We start from the raw sequence: 19,357 nt of genomic DNA on the forward strand, positions 1-19,357 counted from the left end.
CAACTGATGTTGCCAGTGCATTTTTTTCAATTCTTTTTGGCAGCAGAATGCAGGCTACGGTTTGTTTCCGTGTGGAAGGGTGTCCAATATACCTGGAATCAACTGCCCCAGGGGTGAAAGCACAGTCCTACCATTTGTCATGGACTAATCCAAACTGCACTGGAAAAGGGTGACGCCCCTGAACATCTGCAATACATTAATGACGTGTCATGGTTTAACCCCAGCTGTGGACTAAGCACCACAGAGCCGCTTGCTCACTCCCACCCAGTGGGATCAGGGAGAGAATCAGAAGAGTAAAAGTAAGAAAACTTGTGGGTTGAGATAAAGACAGTTTAATAGGGAAAGCAAAAGCTGTGCATGCAAGCAAAGCAAAACAAGGAATTAATTCACTACTTCCCATCGGCAGGCAGGTGTTCAGCCATCTCCAGGAAAGCAGGGCTCCATCACACATAATGGTTACTTGGGAATACAAACGTCATCACTCCGAACGTCCCCCCCTTCCTTCTTCTTCCCAAGCTTAATATGCTGAGCATGATGTCGTATGGTATGGAATATCCCTTTGGTCAGTTGGGGTCAGCTGTCCCAGCTGTGTCCCCTCCCAACTTCTTGTGTACCCCCAGCCTACTCGCTGGTGGGGTGGTGTGAGAAGCAGAAAAGGCCTTGACTCTGTGTAAGCACTGCTCAGCAGTAACTGAAACATCCCTGTATTATCAACACTGTTTCCAGCACAAATCCAAAACATAGCCCCATACTAGCTACTATGAAGAAAATTAACTCTATCCCAGCCACAACCAGCATATTCTCTACCCCTTATTCCATACAATTTGCATCATGCTCCGGTCTCACACTATCCCATACATCCTCATTACCTACCCCACCCCTTCCCATCCTTTGATATAATACACAGATATCCTTCCCTCGGTCTATGGACCACCCCTGTGAAATGTCTGTAAAATGTCCATAAATGTCCACAAAATGTCCACTGAGTTCATTTAGTCCATGACTTTGGGCTCCATCTCTTATGGTGGTCACTCAGGACAGGAGAGGTGGTGTGTTCTGTGGAGTTATCGGGCACCAAAGCCAGCTCAGGTCAGGTCGCTGCTGCACTTGCACTGCATCTTGTAAGGCTTGTCCTCCATTGGTTCAGGTGGTTCCTGCTATAGTAATTCCTATAACATGCAACTCAAATCATGGGTTACAACAATTTAAAGGTATTTCCATTACAATCTCCACCCCTGGTCCCTTTGTGCCAGGTTATAGGGTTTAACATTGCAATGAACTCCTCCCCTTGCCCCTGCTCTGGCTTGGACTTATCCCCAGACTGCAGTCCCTTAGGGGTGTACCTGCTCCAAGTGGAGCCTTATCTCTGAGCCACAGTCTCTCCAGGGGTATACCTGCTGCGGCATAGACTTATCCACAGCCACAGTTGCTTTGAGGTGCACCTGTTCCAGTGTGGCCTTCTCCATGGGCCATAATGCCTTCAGAGATAGACCTGCTCCAGCGGGGCCTTACCCACAGCCGCAGTCCCTTCAGGAGTGTACCTGCTCTGTCATGGGCTTATCCATGGCCACACGCTTTGAGGTGCTCCAGCATGACTTCATGCACAGCCACGGATGCTTCAAGGTGCACCTTATCCAGCGTGGACTTATCGTTGGGCCACGAGCCCTTCAGAGGTATGCCTGCTGCAGCACAGACATAACCACGGCCACAGACGCTTTGAGATGTACCTGCTTTGGCATGGACTTATCCATGGCCACGGATGCTTTGGGGTGTCCTGCTCCTCTATGGACTCATCCACAGGTCACAGTCCCTTCAACTTGAATTCACGCTGGAGTTCCAGCCTGTCCAGTACAGCAGCATAGAAACAGCAGTGATGCCCTGGCCATCTGCCAGCCCAGGCGCATGGCCGTTGCTGTTAAAATGTTCCCAGGCACAGCAGAGTAAGGTGATAAGCAGTACAGCAAGCAGCAAAAGCAAAAAGCAGCCCCTAATGCGCACTAGACTGTAATATACAGTAAGGAAAGTAAGCCCCATGGCAAGCACAGAAGCCTGCCAATTAATAGCTAAACAGCAATAACAGCTATAAATTCTATCTAGCACATTCCAATCAAATCTGTCGTTATCTCGAACCCTTCGAGCCCCACGTTGGGTGCCAAAAAAGGACTGTTGTGGTTTAGCCCCAGCTGGCCACTAAGCACCACACAGCCGCTTGCTCACTCCCCCCGCAGTGGGATGGGGGAGAGAATAGGAAGAGTAAAAGTAAGAAAACTCGTGGGTTGAGATAAAGACAGTTTAATAGGGAAAGCAAAAGCTGCGCACAAGCAAAGCAAAGCAAGGAATTCATTCACTACTTCCCATGGGCAGGCAGGTGTTCAGCCATCTCCAGGAAAGCAGGGCTCCATCACGCGTAATGGTTACTTGGGAGGAAGACAAACACCATCACTCTGAATGTCCCCCCCTTCCTTCTTCTTCCCCCAGCTTTTTATTGCTGAGCATGACATCATATGGTATAGAATAGCCCTTTGGTCAGTTGGGGTCAGCTGTCCCAGCTGTGTCCCCTCCCAACTTCTTGTGCACCCCCAGCCTACTCGCTTGTGGGGTGGTGTGAGAAGCAGAAAAGGCCTTGACTCTGCATAAGCACTGCTCAGCAGTAACTAAAACATAGCTGTATTATCAACACTCTTTCCAGCACAAATCCAAAACATAGCCCCATACTAGCTACTATGAAGAAAATTAACTCTATCCCAGCCACAACCAGCACATGACATCATTGTGTGGGGCAAGAAAGCAGAAGCATTTGAGAAGGGAAAGATAGAAAAAAAAAATTTCAGGTTCTTCTGAAAGTTGGTTTCGCTATAAAATGAAGCAACGTCAAAGGACCTGCACAGGAGATCCGGTTCTTGGGAGTAAAATGGCAGGATGAATATTGTTACATGCTTATGGATCTGATCAATAAAATAGCAACTGTGTCCCCACCAGCTACCAAGAAGGAAACACAAGCTTTCCTAGGCCTTAAGGGATTCTGGAGAATGCATATTCCATGTTATAGTCAGCTTGTGAGCCCTCTTTATCAAGTGATCCAAAATAAGAACTATTTTGAGTGGGGCCTTGAGCAACAACAAGCCTTTGAGCAGATCAAACAGGAGATAGCTTGTGTGGTAGCTCTTGGGCCTGTCTGTACAGGACCAGCTGTGCAAAATGTGTTCTACACCGCAGCCAGGGAGCATGGTCTCACCTGGAGCCTCTGGCAGAAAACATCAGGAGAAACCCAAGGTCGACCTCTAGGATTTTGGAGCTGGGGGTATTGAGGATCAGAAGCCCACTACGCCCTGACTGAAAAAGAGATACTAGCAGCATATGAGGGGGTTCGAGCCACTTCAGAAGTTGTTGGTACAGAAGCATATCTCATCTTGGCACCGCGATTGCCCGTGCTACACTGGATGTTCAAAGGAAACATCCCCTCTACTGTAAAATTGCTGTAAATTATGTCATGTAGATGCTCACATGCCCAAGAACAGCGCCGCTGAAGAACATCAAAACAATGAACAGGTTGACTGTGACTCTTTGGATGCAGCCATCCAGCCAATTCCTTATCCATGTAACAGTCTATCCATCGAATCCATATCTCTCCAATTTAGAGACAAGGATTTTGTGGACGACTGTATGAAAGGCCTTACAGAAGTCCAGGTAGATGACATCCGTAGCTCTTCCCTTGTCCACTGATGCAGTCATTCCATTGTAGAAGGCCACTAGATTAGTCAGGCACAATTTGCCCTTGGTGAAGCCATGTTGGCTGTCTTGAATCACCTCCCTGCCTTCCATATGTTTCAACATGTCTTCCAGGAGGATCTGTTCCATGATCTTACTGAGCACAGAGGTGAGGCTCACTGGTTGGTAGTTCCCAGGGTCCTCCTTATTACCCTTTTTAAAAAAGGGTATGATTTTCTCTTTTCTCTAGTCACTGGGGACTTTGCCTGACTGCCATGACTTTTCAAATATGATGGAGAGTGGCTTGGCAACTGCATCAGCCAGTTCTCTCAGGACTCGGGATGCATCTTGTCGGGTCTCATGGACTTGTGTATGTTCAGGTTCCTTGGGTGGTCTCGAACTTGGTCTTCTCCTATGGTAGGAGGGACTTCATTCCCCCAGTCCCTGCCTTTAGGTTCAGGGACTTGAGAGGTGTGGGAAGAGAGATTGGCATTGAAAACTGAGGCAAAAAAGTTGTTGAGTACCTCAGCCTTCTCCATGTCAATTGTCACTAGCGGTCCTGTCTTATTTATCGGGGGGGTACATTTTCTTTAATCTTCCTTTTCTGACCAACGTACCTGTAGAAGCCCTTCTTATTATTCTTCACATCCCTTGCCAAATTCAACTCCAACAGTGCCTTAGCTATGGATGTAATCAGTAAGATAATAGCCATTTCCCCACCACCTAACAAAAAAGAAACACAAGCTTTCCTAGGTGTTGTGGGTTTCTGGAGAATGCATATTCTGGGTTATAGTCAGCTTGTTAGCCTTCTCTATCGAGTAACCCATAAGAAGAAGTATTTTGAGTGGGGCCCTGAGCCACAGTAGGCTTTTGAGCAGATCAAACAGGAGATAGCTCATGTGGTAGTCCTTGGACCTGTCCATACAGGACCAGCTGTGCAAAACATGCTCTACACTGCAGCTGGGGAGCATGGCCTCATCTGGAACCTCTGGCAGAAAGCACCAGGAGAAAATCGAGGTCGACATCTAGGGTTTTGGAGCTGGGGGTATCAAGCATCCAAGGCACACTACACCCTGATACTAGCAGCCTATGAGGAGGTTAGAGCCCCTTCAGATGTTGTTGGTACAGAAACACACTTCCTCTTGGCTCCACAACTGCCTGTGCTACACTGGATGTTCAAAGGAAGGGTCCCCTCTACATATAGGCAACTGACATTATGTGGAGTAAGTGGGTATCATTGATCATGCAATGGGCTCGACTGGAGAAATCCAACTGCCCAAGAATCCTGGAAGAGATCATGGACTGGGCAGAAGGCAGAGATTTTTGAGCATTACCCAAGGAGGTGACCAGTGGCCAAGAGGCACCACCATATAATGAGTTATCAGAAGATGAAAGGCGTTATGCTCTGTTTACTGGTGGATCCTGTCATGTTGTAGGAAACCATCGTAAGTGGAAAGCTGCTGTGTGGAGTCCCACACAACAGGTCGTTGAAGCCACTGAAGGAGAAGGTGAGTCGAGTCAGTTTGCAGAAGTGAAAGCCATCCAACTAGCCCTAGAGATTGCTGAATGAGAAAAGTGGCCAGTGCTCTCTCTCTATACTGACTCCTGGATGGTGGATAATGCCCTGTGGGGGTGGCTACAGCAACGGAAACAGACCAACTGGCAGCGCAGAGGTAAACCCATCTGGGCTGCTGCATTGTGACAAGACGTTGCTGCCTGAGTAGAAGACATTGATGTAAAGGTACATCACATAGATGCTCACGTGCCCAAGAACTGCGCCACTGAAGAACATCGAAACAGCAAGTAGGTAGACCGGGCTGTCAAAATTGAAGTGGCTCAGGTGAACCTGGACTGGGAGCATAAGAGTGACCTATTCGTAGCTTCATGGGCCCATGAAACATGGGGACATCTAGGGAGACATGCAATATACAGATGGGCTTGTGATCAAGGGGTGGACCTGATCACTGAAGCCATTGCCCAGGTCATTCATGAATGCGAAACGTGCTGCAATCAAGTGAGCCAAGTGGGTAAAGCCTCCTTGGGGTAGAGGGTGGTGGGTAGGATATGAATATGGCGAGGCCTGGCAAATTGACTATATTGGACCATGGCCACGAACCTGCCAAGGAAAGCACTATGTGCTTACAGTGGTGGAAGCAACTAGCGGGTAGCTGGAAGCATAGCCTGTAATCCATACCACTGCCTGAAACACCATCCTGGGCCTTGGAAAAACCCAGAACACAGGGAACTACAGGCCAGTCAGCATCACCTCGATCCCTGGGAAGGTGATGGAGCAGCTAATCCTGGAAACCACTTGAAGGCACATTAAGGATGAGAAAATCATCAGGAGGAGTCAGCATGGATTCACCAAAGGGAAGTCATGCTTGACCAACTTGATCACCTTCTATGATTGTCCTGGTTTCAGCTGAGATAGAGTTAATTCTCTTTATAGTGGCTGGTATGGGGCTATGTTTTGGATTTGTGCTGAAAACAGTGTTGATAATACAGAGATGTTTTAGTTGTTGCTGCACTAGTGAAGGACTTTTCAGCTTCCCGTGCTCTGCCAGGTGCAGAAGAAGCTGGGAGGGAACACAGCCAAGATAGTTGATCCAAACTGACCAAAGGGCTATTCCATACCACATGATGTCATGCTCAGTATATAAAGCTGGGGAAGAAGGAGGAAGGGGGGGACATTCGGAGTGATGGCATTTGCCTTCCTCCCAAGTAACCATTACACGTGATGGAGCCCTGCTTTCCTGGAGATGGCTGAACACCTGCCTGCCCATGGGAAGGAGTGAATGAATTCCTTGCTTTGCTTTGCTTGCGTGCGCAGCTTTTGCTTTACCTATTAAACTGTCTTTATCTCAACCCTCGAGTTTTCTTACTTTTACTCTTCTGATTCTTTCCCCCATCCCACTGCGGGGGGAGTGAGCGAGTGGCTGTGTGGTGCTTAGTGGCCAGCTGGGGCTAAACCACAACAGTCCTTTTTTGGCGCCCAACGTGGGGCTCGAAGGGTTCGAGATAATGACAGATTTGATTGGAATGTGCTAGATAGAATTTATAGCTGTTATTGCTGTTTAGCTATTAATCAGCAGGCTTCTGTGCTTGCCATGGGGCTTGCTTGCCTTACTGTATATTAGAGTCTAGGGCTCGTTAGTGGCTGCTTTTTGCTTTCATTGCTTGCCGTGCTGCTGTACTGCTTATCACCTTATTCTGCTGTGCCTGGGAACATTTTGATAACAGCAATGGCCATGCGCCTGGGCTGGCAGATGGCCAGGGCATCGCTGCTGTTTCTGTGCTGCTGTACTGGACAGGCTGGAACTCCGGTGTGAACTCGAGTCGAAGGGACTGTGACCTGTGGATGAATCCACGTGGGAGCAGGACACCCCGAAGCGTCTGTGCCCATGGATTAGCCCATGCCAGAGCAGGTATATCTTGAAACGTCTGTGGCCATGGTTATGTCTGTGCCACAGCAGGTATACCTCTGAAGGGATTGTGGCCCATGGATATGTCCACGCTGGATAAGGTGCACCTCGAAGCATCTGTGGCTGTGGATGAAGTCCATGCTGCAGCAGGTACACCTTGAAGCATCTGTGGCTGTGGATAAAGTCCATTCTGCAGCAGGTACACCTTGAAGCATCAGTGGCTGTGCATGAGGCCATGTTGGAGCAAGTTTACTTCTGAAGGGACTACAGTCTATGGATAAGTCCAAGCTGGAGCAGGGGCAAGGGGAGGACTTCATTGCAATGTTAAACCTGATGGTCTGGTCCAAAGGGACCAGGGGTGGAGATTGTAATGGAAATACGTTTAAATTGTTGTAACCTGGGTTTTGAGTTGCATGTTGTGGGAATTACTATAGCAGGAACCCCTTGTTGCTAGCCAGGCTAGGAGCAAGGGGAGGAGTTTATTGCAATGTTAAACCCTATATCCTGGTGCAAAGGGACCAGGGGTGGAGATTGTAATGGAAATACCTTTAAATTGTTGTAACCCATGATTTGAGTTGCATGTTATAGGAATTACTATAGCAGGAACCACCTGAACCAATGGAGGACAAGCCTCACAAGAAGCAGTGCAAGTGCAGCAGTGACCTGACCTGAGCTGGCTTTGGTGCCCAATAACTCCAAGCAACACACCACCTCTCCTGTCCTGAGTAACAACCATAAGAGATGAAGCCCAAAGTCATGGACTAAATGAACTCAGTGGACATTTTGTGGACATTTATGAACATTTTACAGACATTTTATAGGGGTGGTCCATAGACTAAGGGAATGCTATGTGTGTATTATATCAAAGGATGGGAAGGGTGATGGTGGGTAATGAGAATGTATTGGATAGTGTGAGACCTGAGCATGATGTAGATGGTATGGAATAAGGGGTGGATACTGTCCTGGTTTCAGCTGGGATAGAGTTAATTTTCTTCCTAGTAGCTGGTATAGTGCTGTGTTTTGGATTTAGTATGAGAATAATGTTGATAACACACTGATGTTTTAGTTGTTGCTAAGTAATGCTTACACTAGTCAAGGACTTTTCAGCTTCCCCTGCTCTGCCAAGTGCACAAGAAGCTGGGAGGGAGCATAGCCAGGACAGCTGACCCAAACTGGCCAAAGGGCTATTCCATACCATATGATGTCATGCCCAATATATAAAGCTGGGGAAGAAGAAGGAAGGGGGGGACATTCGTTGTTCATATTCGCCCATATAAACTGGGGGGGTAATTGGCCGGGGAGCAGCGATCTCTGCTCGGCGATGGGCTGAGCATCGGTCAGCGGGTGGTGAGCAATTGCATTGTGCATCACTTGTTTTGTTTATTCTTTTATCATTATTATTATTATTTCCTCTTCCTCTGCTGTCCTATTAAACTGTCTTTATCTCAACCCACGGGTTTTACTTTTTTTTTTTCCGCTTCTCTCCCCCATCCCACTGGGGGGGGAGGGTGAATGAGTGGCTGTGTGGTACTTAGTTGCCGACTGGGGTTAAACCACGACAAATGCCAAGTCTGTTGCTATAATGGCAGTTTCCATCAGGTAAATTATGTGCTTGTGTTGTCTCCAGTTGAGGTTCTGACATATAATCAGTGACTGAAAAGCAAATGAAAGAAGCTGCCAAGAAATCTAAGCATTGGTTTGTTATGTGCTGCTGGTCATCTTCCTTTCTCAAATATGTCTTTATTTAATAGCTTCAGTTGCAGTCATAAAGTGTGAGGGTTAAAAGCCCAATTCACTATATGTTGGGGTCTAATCTCTTATAATATTGGGGGATGGGACTGCTGCAATTTCTCAGAAATCCAAACCAGAGAAAGATCTTGACCCTACACACAGGAATCACAGAAGTTGACAGCTCTATCAATAGTTGCTTGAGTTTTACTGAAAGCAGGTTATTCAGGTTCTTACATTAACTGTGCATTACAAATCTCTTCTGACATCAAAAACTTTCCAAATTCCAAATGGTGTCTCTCTAAAATTGAAGAGCCATGAAGCTTTGCTAAAGGATTTTGAGATCTGTGTGTAAATGAAAAATTAAAGGCATTAGTACAGTACTTATGAACAAGAAGTGCCCCATTAGTTACTTAAGTTTGTTATACTTTTTTAAAACTGAGACACAGTTGATTCTTTTTTTTTGTTGTTTTTCTTCCCAAGTAGCTACATATTTATGTCCAACAAGAGGAACAGGAAAAACAGCAGTCATTGCATACTTTCCCAGCTAAATCCCCCCAAGACCCTGTTGTATGCAAAGCAGCAGTCAACCCTGCACTTACATTTTTTTCAATGAACTCTAAAAAGTGGTAAGTCAGTACAGCCAGCAAGCATTGCAAAAGCAGTGTGATCTGAAGCTGCCTTAATTCTTCAGTAGAGACTTGACTGATCAGAGCAGCTCCTTCATGCTTTTAGGTACTTTGTTTCTGCAGGTATTGCAAAGCAGTGCCAGCCATAGTGCTTCCTGTGTGGGTACCCTCCTGGCAAAAAGCAGACTCCTCATGACCAGGATGCTCCTGACAGCATCCTGAGTCTCCTATTATGCTGAGGTTACCAAGCACCTGCACTGCACTTGGTCCACCCTGTAACTGTCCTATTTTAAACAAACAGCTAGGGCCAGATTGTTTTGAGACAGAGAGCCTCAGAGAGCACTGCAAAATTAAAGCTTCCCCACTAGTCAAAGCATCAGCCCAAAGTACAGCTTTGGGACATTCTAGTGTGCCATCTGGGACAGTACTCTCATTTGAATTGTTTTCTTTTCTGGACTTTACTTCCATTTCTGATATTTACTAAGACAATTTTTCATTATAGAAGTGTCTCACTTCCATGGTTTTGGTAGGTTGCCATATTCATGTTCACTGATTATTTTTTTCACCCCAGATAGGTTATTTTTTTTCCCCTCACTTACAAAAATTCTCCTGGACACAGTGTCACAGCTCTATTCTTTAACTTATGCATCCTCTGTATCAAGGAGGTTCTAGAGACTGAATTAGTCCCTCCATTACCCCACTGGGTAGTCCTGCTCTGGAGTAGCATCTGTGTGAATCCACCTCTAGGCTTGGCTTTGCTGCTGCTACTGAACAAACTATAAAGAACATAGCTCAGCATTCCAAGGTAGAATGGAGACCACAGTCAGTCTCATATCAAAATAAAGACTTTCCTTTCTGTTCTGCCATAGTGCAGGACAGTAAGGAGTTGCCTGCCTGAGTGCTGCTTTCACACTTTAGAGGTAGCCTAAGGTGTGAGGGTAGGAAGGAGAAGTTCTGTTACTAAAGGGCCTGTACAGTGGAAATTGTTCTTATCAGACATCTGGTTGAGCCTTAGCAATTCCCAAGAGAAGGGGGAAAAAAAAAAAAGCCCTAGAATGGAGCTCTGAGTACTCCCAGATAATGGCTCCTTGCACTTTTTCCCTATCAGAAGCAGTGGAGCTCAGAGCAGGGGAGAACATAGTCCCTCTTGCAAAAGTTTGAACAACTCTTATGGGACAGAAGCATTCATTTCGGATTGGAGGTACTACATCCACAGACACAGCTGCTATTCAACACTGACCAGTCCACACTTCAGTACACTAGGAGGTATGATACACACTTTGAGACAGTACCAAAATTTCTTTAATTTCATCCATATCATTTCACGTGGTAGAGCACTATACCCTGAGCAATGTCCCTCCAGTTCTCCAGCTTGTTCATCTTATCATATGTATCTGTATTGAGTATGGACCAGCCCAGAAACCGTGTCAAGGACTTGGAGAGGCAAAAAGAATGAAACAGTGAAATAGCCAAAGTGTCTGTTCCTTAAAGACACAGAAATATTATGTTACATGATATACTTTTAGGAAAACATAAGCTCTAGACTGGCCACAATCTAGCAACAAGTGATTGTGTGTATGTTCTGAACCTGTCGGTTCCTAACAACTATTGATTCTTTGGTACACTAACCCTTCAACTGACAAATCTGCCTAGATCTCAGGAGTATCTGTACTATAGAGGCTCAAGGAACCTCAGTCCATTTCAGCATATGGAAAGCTAGTTTGGTGTCAGTATAACACTGTGCTTGTGTTAAGGCAGACATCAGAACTGTGAGAGCAGGTCTGGGAACCTTGAGATCTGGAATGGAAAGCAAGATGGTCTGGTCACCTTTCATACGTGTTTAATGACTTTTTGGTCTTAGCATTTTTGCTGTTCAGTGACCAATGTAAATTGAATTGGTAACTCAGTCCTTTTCTTTGCTAACAAAACTCTTTTTCAAGAGAAGCCAAGAGCTGGATGTCTCTACAGGATTTGAGGCTAGCATAGTAACATTTTGCAACAGCACTGGCTTAAGTTATAGTTGTCGTTGACAGATACAATAGCTGGCCACCCTATTCCTCATAGATGTGCGTGCCAGTTTTGTGCAATGTGTTGTGTGCCATCTGGTCCATATGACTCAAACTATTACACCTTTAGACAATAGGTCAAAATGGCCATGTTACTACACAGCAGCTGCTTATAGTTAGATGTCAGATCAAAGAATGCTAAAACTAAATGATGCAAACACAGCTAGGTGCAGAAAGGCTTCTTCCTCCAACAGACTGAACATTCCATACACAGCTCCACAGAGTATTTCATAAGTCCTGGGTGCTCCAGGAAAGGGCTAGATGGCCATATGCTAGTTGTGCATGGATGCCCTGAAAGGAGATCATGAAAATGTATTGACAATTCTGATACAATGCTATATCATCTGCTTAGCTTCCAGAAAACTGAAAGAGCCTAAACTTCATATAGTTAATTTCACAGTCCTCAAGCTACTGCTTAATACCTATATAAGCAAAAAAAGATATATAAATATATATACAAAGAAAAAAGAAACCAAGATAGCTGAAGAACATTGGAGGCTGCTTGTACAAGTGGACAACAATGAGCCACAATGACCTTTATCAAACATTTGAACTATTCTCAGATATAGCAAAGAACTATACCTCCATGAGAGTCTCATTTTGCTCATCAAATGGTTTCCCATCTTTTCTGTTATAAAATGTGACAATGCCCACGATTTCTTTTTTTGTTGGCTATTGGCATGGAAAGAAAAAAAAAACATTTTTGATAGTCCATCCTGATTCATCCAGAGGACCTTCCTTGAAGCAATAGCAAACAGAAAGAGGTCATATACTTAATATATTTTCTAAATGCATCAGCACTCCCTGTTTACATCAAAGCTATGAACTAAAGGAGCATTATGTGCCTAATACCGATTCTAAATTGCATTTCTGTAAACAAAAAAAGAATTCTTGATAGCACTGGGAGCTTTCACAGTACCTGAAAGTTAAACATCTCATCTGCAGCAGCATTCATAATGTTGCAAATCTAGAGAGTCACAAAAACATTGTGTGTTTACAATGTGAGCACTGTGAAATTTAAATACTAAACTCAAAAACTGTTGAAAAGCATTGTTAGCTTGGCTTCCTGTCAGAAACCCTTAATAAAATCTAAGGTAAGTACTCACAAATCCGCTTTCAGCCACATATGTTGGGAGTCCAGTAACAAGTGCCCAGTGTTCTGGGGTAGGATTTCTGAATGAAAGGGAAAAATCAGGATATAGATTTACCATAATACTAATGATAATCATGGAGATGAAATGTATCTGATGAATTGCACAACCCTCATTTGCATGGTGCATTCTTAGTTATCAAGCAGTCCTGTTATGTTCAAAGGACTTAATTGTGCAAGCAAAAATTATTCACATAAGTAAATGTTTTATATGGAATTAGGCTCCTTCTAGTAACTAAGGCTGGAGGACTCTTACCAAGGATTCAATACAGAATAGCTCATAAAATACTGCAGTCTTTCGAGTATTTCACTTAGAAGAAAAAGATGTAACTAGAAGTGGGGATTGTGTTTTGGGATTTAAACACACAGAAAGATAAAAGAAACAGTCAGGTAAAAAGTGTGACAAATCCTGCCAGTCTTATCCAGGCTGAACTTCTGAACAATGCTTTACAAAAATAATGGCAGGCCTTCCTGATACATGAAGTTGGATATCTAACTTATGTAGATTCAGAATAGTGTGGCCCAGAGTTAGATGAAACTTCTGGTATGGCAGATATTTCAGTCAGTCACTTGACATTCAGCCACATTCTACTTTGGTGTATTGATATTCATATGTTTTGAATGATGGAGTAGCTGGATGAACCAAGAGAATTTCCATTTTGAAAAGCTGCATGAGAAAGGGTGGAAAGTGAGGGTGTTTAGGGAGGTGGAAGGGTACAAAAGAAGGCATCTCAGGAGGTGAAAAGAACATGGTGTGGGTATACATAGAAAGAAGAGCTGTGAGAGACAAAGAAACTTGTTGTATTTGATAATTGTCTAGAAAGTTCAATCAGAGAGAGATTCTGCTTTTCTCCTCTCATCTTTTGGAAGGAGGGGGTGAAGGGAGACCAAAGATGAGAGGAGATCTTCTGGAAACCACAGTTTGGAGAGTTAAGAGAGTATGAGTGACAGTGATTTGTGGAGAAAGTTTCCATTTCCTTATGGATTTCATTAAATCACAGGGAGTCTTTGTTTCAGCTATGCTCTGTATCATTATATACTATGCAGAAACAACAGCAGTAGGCTGGCTACCAATATTTAGTGTATTCATGGGATAACTAATATCTTCCTTTCCATGTAAGATATAATCAATAACTTTGTAAAAGACTATTTCCTACAAATAAAAAGAGTGGTGTTAAAATTAATGGTGGGAGAATCCAGCCAGACAGGAGAGGAAAAAAATAGCTAGTTATTACTTACTCTGCCATCAGGAGTACAAGGTTCCCAAGTAAGGGAGAGCTTCTCCCAGCAGGACTGGCCACAAATCAAAACATTCCTGTTGTTAAAATGAAAGTAATATTTTTAGCGTAGAAAAGCGTATTCTGCCTTAAACCGCAAAATACCTGCTGCTCTACCATGCTGTCTTAGGTACTCTATACACAAAGTGCAAAACAATATAGCTAGACCATTTTTTAGGTAGCAGAATTGTGTGCATAATTTAGGAAGTGTCAGGTGCAGTATAAAGCAATATGTGATCATGTACTGCTTATCTATTGGACCTCTGCTTCATTAGAATATAATAGAATAGTTGCAGTTGGAAAGGACCTGCAATGATCATCTAGTTCCAGTTGGAAGGGACCTACAATGATCATCTAGTCCAACTGCCTGACCAAAAGTTAAAGCATGTTAAGGTCATTGTCCAAATGCCTCAAATACTGACAGGCATGGGGCATCGACCCAAATACCAGGGTTAACCCACAACAATTGTTAAAGGTGTAAACAGTGGTATCTAATTAGTGTTGCACAAGTAACTTGACTTCTCTCATTTTGTATTTGCATGTATCTATATTTCACCTAACAGCCTAGATATCATTTATGTGGATGAGTGCTTGAAGATGCTACTGGGAGTTTCACAGATATCTTACTATACTTTTGCTATCCACAGACTTTGGGTTTGCATTCCAGGCTTTAGCCAGAATGCTGTTTAATGGTCAGACACATTTTTCCCCCTCCTTTTGTCTTCCCAGCCTCTGGCTCCATATTCATTCTCTATATCCAGCCCATCCCAGGTTTCCAGTGATAAGTTCTCTCATTTACCCCTTCTTTCTGTATCCCCAGGTTCTTCATTTGTATAAAATGCATGAAAAAATGCTCCCCCCCCAGTAATTATGACTCAAAATTGATTTGCACTTTGACTGCCAAAATAAAACATCCCCAGAAATTGCCCCTCAGTGGCTAGCAGCAATGCAGAAAGACATGCTGTGTTAGTACAACAAACATGTAAATACTTACCTTCTGCTTGGTCGTATCCAGGAGACCTACTGAGTACCTGTCACAGTTCAGATATGCTCTCACTGTGTAAAAAGCCTTGTGGAACTGCCTCTTTATATCTGTCAGTTCCTCAAAAACCTTATTAGCTTTCCACAACAGGACCTGCAGAATAAGAACCAAATGTGAGCATAGCCTCTCCTGGGAAGGAGAAAGGAAGTAATTGTACTATGCCACAGTTCTTGAAAAGTGAAATAGTACTCAATACTGCAGAACTTAAAAACATTGCTTATTCATCCTCTATTACTAGGTAAGGATGTACTACGAAAAGCAGTTAGGTCAACACTATATGCAATGTAAAAATCCCACCTTAGACATATAATGCAAAAATGTAGTATTCCTAAATAGATTGCCTCATTTATATTTTCTACCTTTGGAGTGGTATCTGTTCTGCAAGTAAAATACTGCATCCAAAAATAGCTAACATTAGAGTTGCAAAGTTAAGTGGTTAGAAATTTGAAATATCTGAAGTAATACTGTTCTCACAGCTTTAACACAGCTCTCTTGTTTATTTGCATTACCATATGGGTTTTTTTTAACCTATGGGACTCCTGCCCCATTCCATGCCATGAACAGACTTGCTCTGGGGGTGTACCCTTAGAGGAAGCTGTTGCTTACAGGCTGCATGCTTCATTCGTTAAAAAAAAAATATGGAGGTTAATCAATGAACAAGGCAGGTATTTCTAGCAGCAAAAAGAGGGTCTATTGGCCCTAGGAAGTGGGAGTGAGCAAGGGGAACTTCTGTTTCACAGAATCGCATGAAATGGTAGGTGAGTCACCTATGGAAGATGTCTCAGTTAGTCTGCAAATATGTATATGTGTGAGCATGCGTGCTTTGCTTTCTGAGTTCAAGAGAAATTTCCACTTGCAGATCTGCAACTGCAGATTAAGTTCCTTGTCCTGGTAGCAGACAAGGGGGAAAAAGCAATGCCTGTGGGAGGCATCAGAGTCAACCAAGCCTAAACTATGCATCAGCACCAAGAGGAAGCAGCAAGTGATAGCAGTGGGAGACTCTGTCCTGAGGGGAACAGAACCTCCCACCTGCTGTCTAGGGACATTTGGTGCTTGATGGGGTCTTAGATCCAGGCTGTCATGGAGAGACTGAGAAGGCTTGCCTGGCCCTTGGATTGTTACCCCCTGCTGCTTATTCATATGGGCACCAATTATTGTGACAGGGGGACCTTGAGCACATCAAGAGTCACTACATGGCCCTAGGGTAAAAGGGATGGGGGCCCAGGTGTTCTCAATCCTGCTGGTGCAGGGGAAAATCTTGGGGAGAAACATATGGACCCTGCAGGTCAATACCTGATTGCACAGCTGGTGTCAGTGATAGAGTGATGATTTTTTTGTTTGTTTCTTTTTACAGACACAGGACCCACTTTGAGGACTGCTAGGGAGAGATGGGATGCACCTGATGATGTAATGTAAGAGCATATTTGCCAACAGGCTGGCCAACCTGGTGAGGAGAGCTTTAAATGTGTAATGATGGGGGAGGGAGCTGGTTACCCAGTTAGAAGAGGAGGTGGTGGACAGGAGTCAAAAGGACAGGATAGAGGGGAAGAGGAACAAGACAGACCACAGGAACCTGATGAACAAGAGACCATATTACTTACAGTATCTCCTGGCTTTTGCAAGTTTGACTTAACATCCCAGATGACCTTTGAGAATGTTAGAATAGAATAGTTCAGTTGGAAGGGACCTACAACGATCATCTAGTCCAACTGCCTGACCACTTCAGGGCTGACCAAAAGTTACAGCATGTTGTTAAGGGCAATGTCCAAATGCCTCTTAAACACTGACAGACTTGGGGCATCAACCACCTCTCTAGGAAGCCTGTTCCAGTGTTTGACTACCCTCTCGGTAAAGAAATGCTTCCTAATGTCAAGTCTGAACCTCTCCTGGTGCAGATAGGATTTTATGGGGAGATGGCTCAGTTTTAGAAATGGTTACAATACAGCAGCAGTGGCAGCTTCTGCAGTAAGAATGTATGTTTGTTGATCTTTCAGTTGACTAGTATCAAAAGACCTTAGCATAAATGACAGAACCTTGGGTAAGATTACTTGTTTGGTTAAATGTCCTGTGAAGCTGAAGAATTAAGAAGATCAGAAAAGTCTTCCCAATCTCTATCATGTGCATTCCTTGTGCTACCATCTTCCCCAGATATCCTTGGCATAGTTTTAGGGAAAATACAAGGGGAAAAACATATATAAAACTTTTTTAAAGGAGCACTAATGCTGAAATTCAAGTCCTCAGAACTACAGAATGGCAGAAGTGGAGTTGCTCATGCAACATCATTGAAGAAATGAGGAGAGAAGAGAAGAGAGAAGGCTGCAGGGACAACTCAAAGTTTGCAGATGTCTGCAGAACAATAGGACAGAACCTTAGATGAGGTACATGATTTGTGGGAAACATGGTCACAAGAAAAAGACAAGAGGTAAATTGTTAAACAGAAGAAATGGAGAAGAGGAACTGACTGTGCTCAAAAACAAAGAAAGAGAGAAGAGATGGTGAAGTAATGGGGAAGAAGAAGAGAGCTACTGGGCTCACAAGTGAGGAAGAAACAATGGAGGGGACTCCATTGTTCAGCCAGGGGAAGAACTGAAACCCTGGGGAGGAACAAGGACAGTACAGAGAATACAGTGATTAAAAAAAAGAAGGCATTCTGCTGATCAGCCAGGACAATTAATAGGAGAGGACCAAAGCCAAAAAGGCCAGTCCACACTGTTGGGATTTCTTGTTGAGAAAAATCCACAGCCCTGTCATCAGAAAAGATCTAGGGAGCAGAAGAGTTTGCTGTATGTTAAGGGGAACAGTAGGAAAGGTGGGACCCAAGGCTGAAAGAATCCTAAAAGGAACAGTTCATAACCTATTCATTGTTATTCAGCTGGGAACAAATGATGCCGAGTGTTTCTTACTGCAACAGCTCAAGCATGACTAAACCAGGCATGGAAAGATGTTCAAAGAAATGGATGTTTAGGTGACTTCATAGAGAAGTTGATAGTGTGACAAGATAATGGAGACTGGAAGGACTTCCACCCATGGAAGATTTACTCCTATCTCAGATCTTACAGCTTCAGAGATGATCAGCTGTTTAAAGTTTGAAGAAAAAACAAAAAAGGTCCTCTGGGGGAAAAAATGCTTAGATTATCTTCTATAGCTTAAATGGGGCAAAAATCTGATTCCCTTCAGGTCATTTTCAAAATGAAAGCAATGTAATGTAAGCCATTCTTCAGCAGAGAAAGCACAGACAGCAAACTGAAATACAGTTGTACAGCAATGCTGTAATGGCTTATCTTCTACTTCTGTAACTCATTAATCAGCTTCACATTCATGATTGCTCTCTCCTTGAAGTGCAGAGGGATGTTATAACTTAAACCTTCTCTCCTCAGTCTGTTTCCACCTTCTGTTACAGATTAAAACTGTGTCTGCTAATACTAAAGCAAGGTGTCTGACTAATGGCCTTCGGCTGCATACACATACAGATTTATAATTTCCTCTGGCTTTGGCAATTTGTGTTTCTGGTTTTAGCTTTTAAATCCATCTTCAGGACTGGTATGTACATCCTGGCTTATCCAGAACTTCTCAAGCTGCTTACCAACAGTATCATTTTTGTAAAGCACCTTGAGATGCATGTCATATAAAAGCTAAATGTCCTGTTGGAAATATACTGGAAGCAGCACTTCCAGCAGACAAACACCATCACTCCAAATGTCCCCCCCTTCCTTCTTCTTCCCCAGCTTTATATACTGAGCATGACATCATGTGGTATGGAATAGCCCTTTGGTCAGTTTGGATCAGCTGTCCTGGCTGTGTCCCCTCCCAGCTTCTTCTGCACCTGGCAGAGCATGGGGAGCTGGGAAAAAAAGTCCTGGACAAGTGTAAATACCGCTTAGCAACAGCCAAAACATCGGCGTGTTATCAATATTACTAAAACCCAAAACACAGCACTACACCAGCCACTAGGAAGGAAATCAACTCTATCCCAGCCGAAACCAGGACAGTATCCACCCCTTATTCTATACCATTTACGTCATGCCCAGGTTCTACCCCTTCTAATACAATTAAGTTCGTTTAGTCCATAGCTTTGGGCTCCATCCGTCATAATAGTCCTTCAGGGCAGAAGAGATGGTCTGTGGTGTTGGATTGTTGCATGTTGAAGCCAGTTCTGGTTCCATCACCACTGCACTTTGCTTGCTTTCATTGAAGTTCCTTCTTCATTAATCTGAGTGATCCTTATTGAAAAAGTGATGACACAGTATTATAAAACAATTGACATTATACCATTTAGTTCATTGGCTATTCTCACCCAAAATCAAATCCCCTTGAGGTACACAGCGGACTTCCCCA

At 43.9% G+C, this 19,357-nt stretch overlaps 1 long non-coding RNA gene across 4 annotated transcripts in view; it reads left to right on the forward strand.

Moving 5' to 3' along the window:
• The window catches only part of LOC142403064 (uncharacterized), a 37,789-nt gene extending 19,103 nt beyond the window's left edge, over positions 1–18,686 (forward strand). For 2 of the 4 annotated variants that reach the window (XR_012773591.1, XR_012773593.1), the window contains one exon: positions 16,377–18,686. This is a non-coding gene — a long non-coding RNA (uncharacterized LOC142403064). The remainder of the gene's footprint in view (positions 1–16,376) is intronic. The other 2 variants (XR_012773592.1, XR_012773594.1) reach the window with 2 other exon arrangements.
• The last annotated feature ends 671 nt before the right edge of the window (positions 18,687–19,357 follow it).

The sequence above is a fragment of the Mycteria americana genome (assembly GCF_035582795.1).
Source record: "Mycteria americana isolate JAX WOST 10 ecotype Jacksonville Zoo and Gardens chromosome W unlocalized genomic scaffold, USCA_MyAme_1.0 Scaffold_33, whole genome shotgun sequence".
NCBI lineage: Eukaryota > Metazoa > Chordata > Aves > Ciconiiformes > Ciconiidae > Mycteria > Mycteria americana.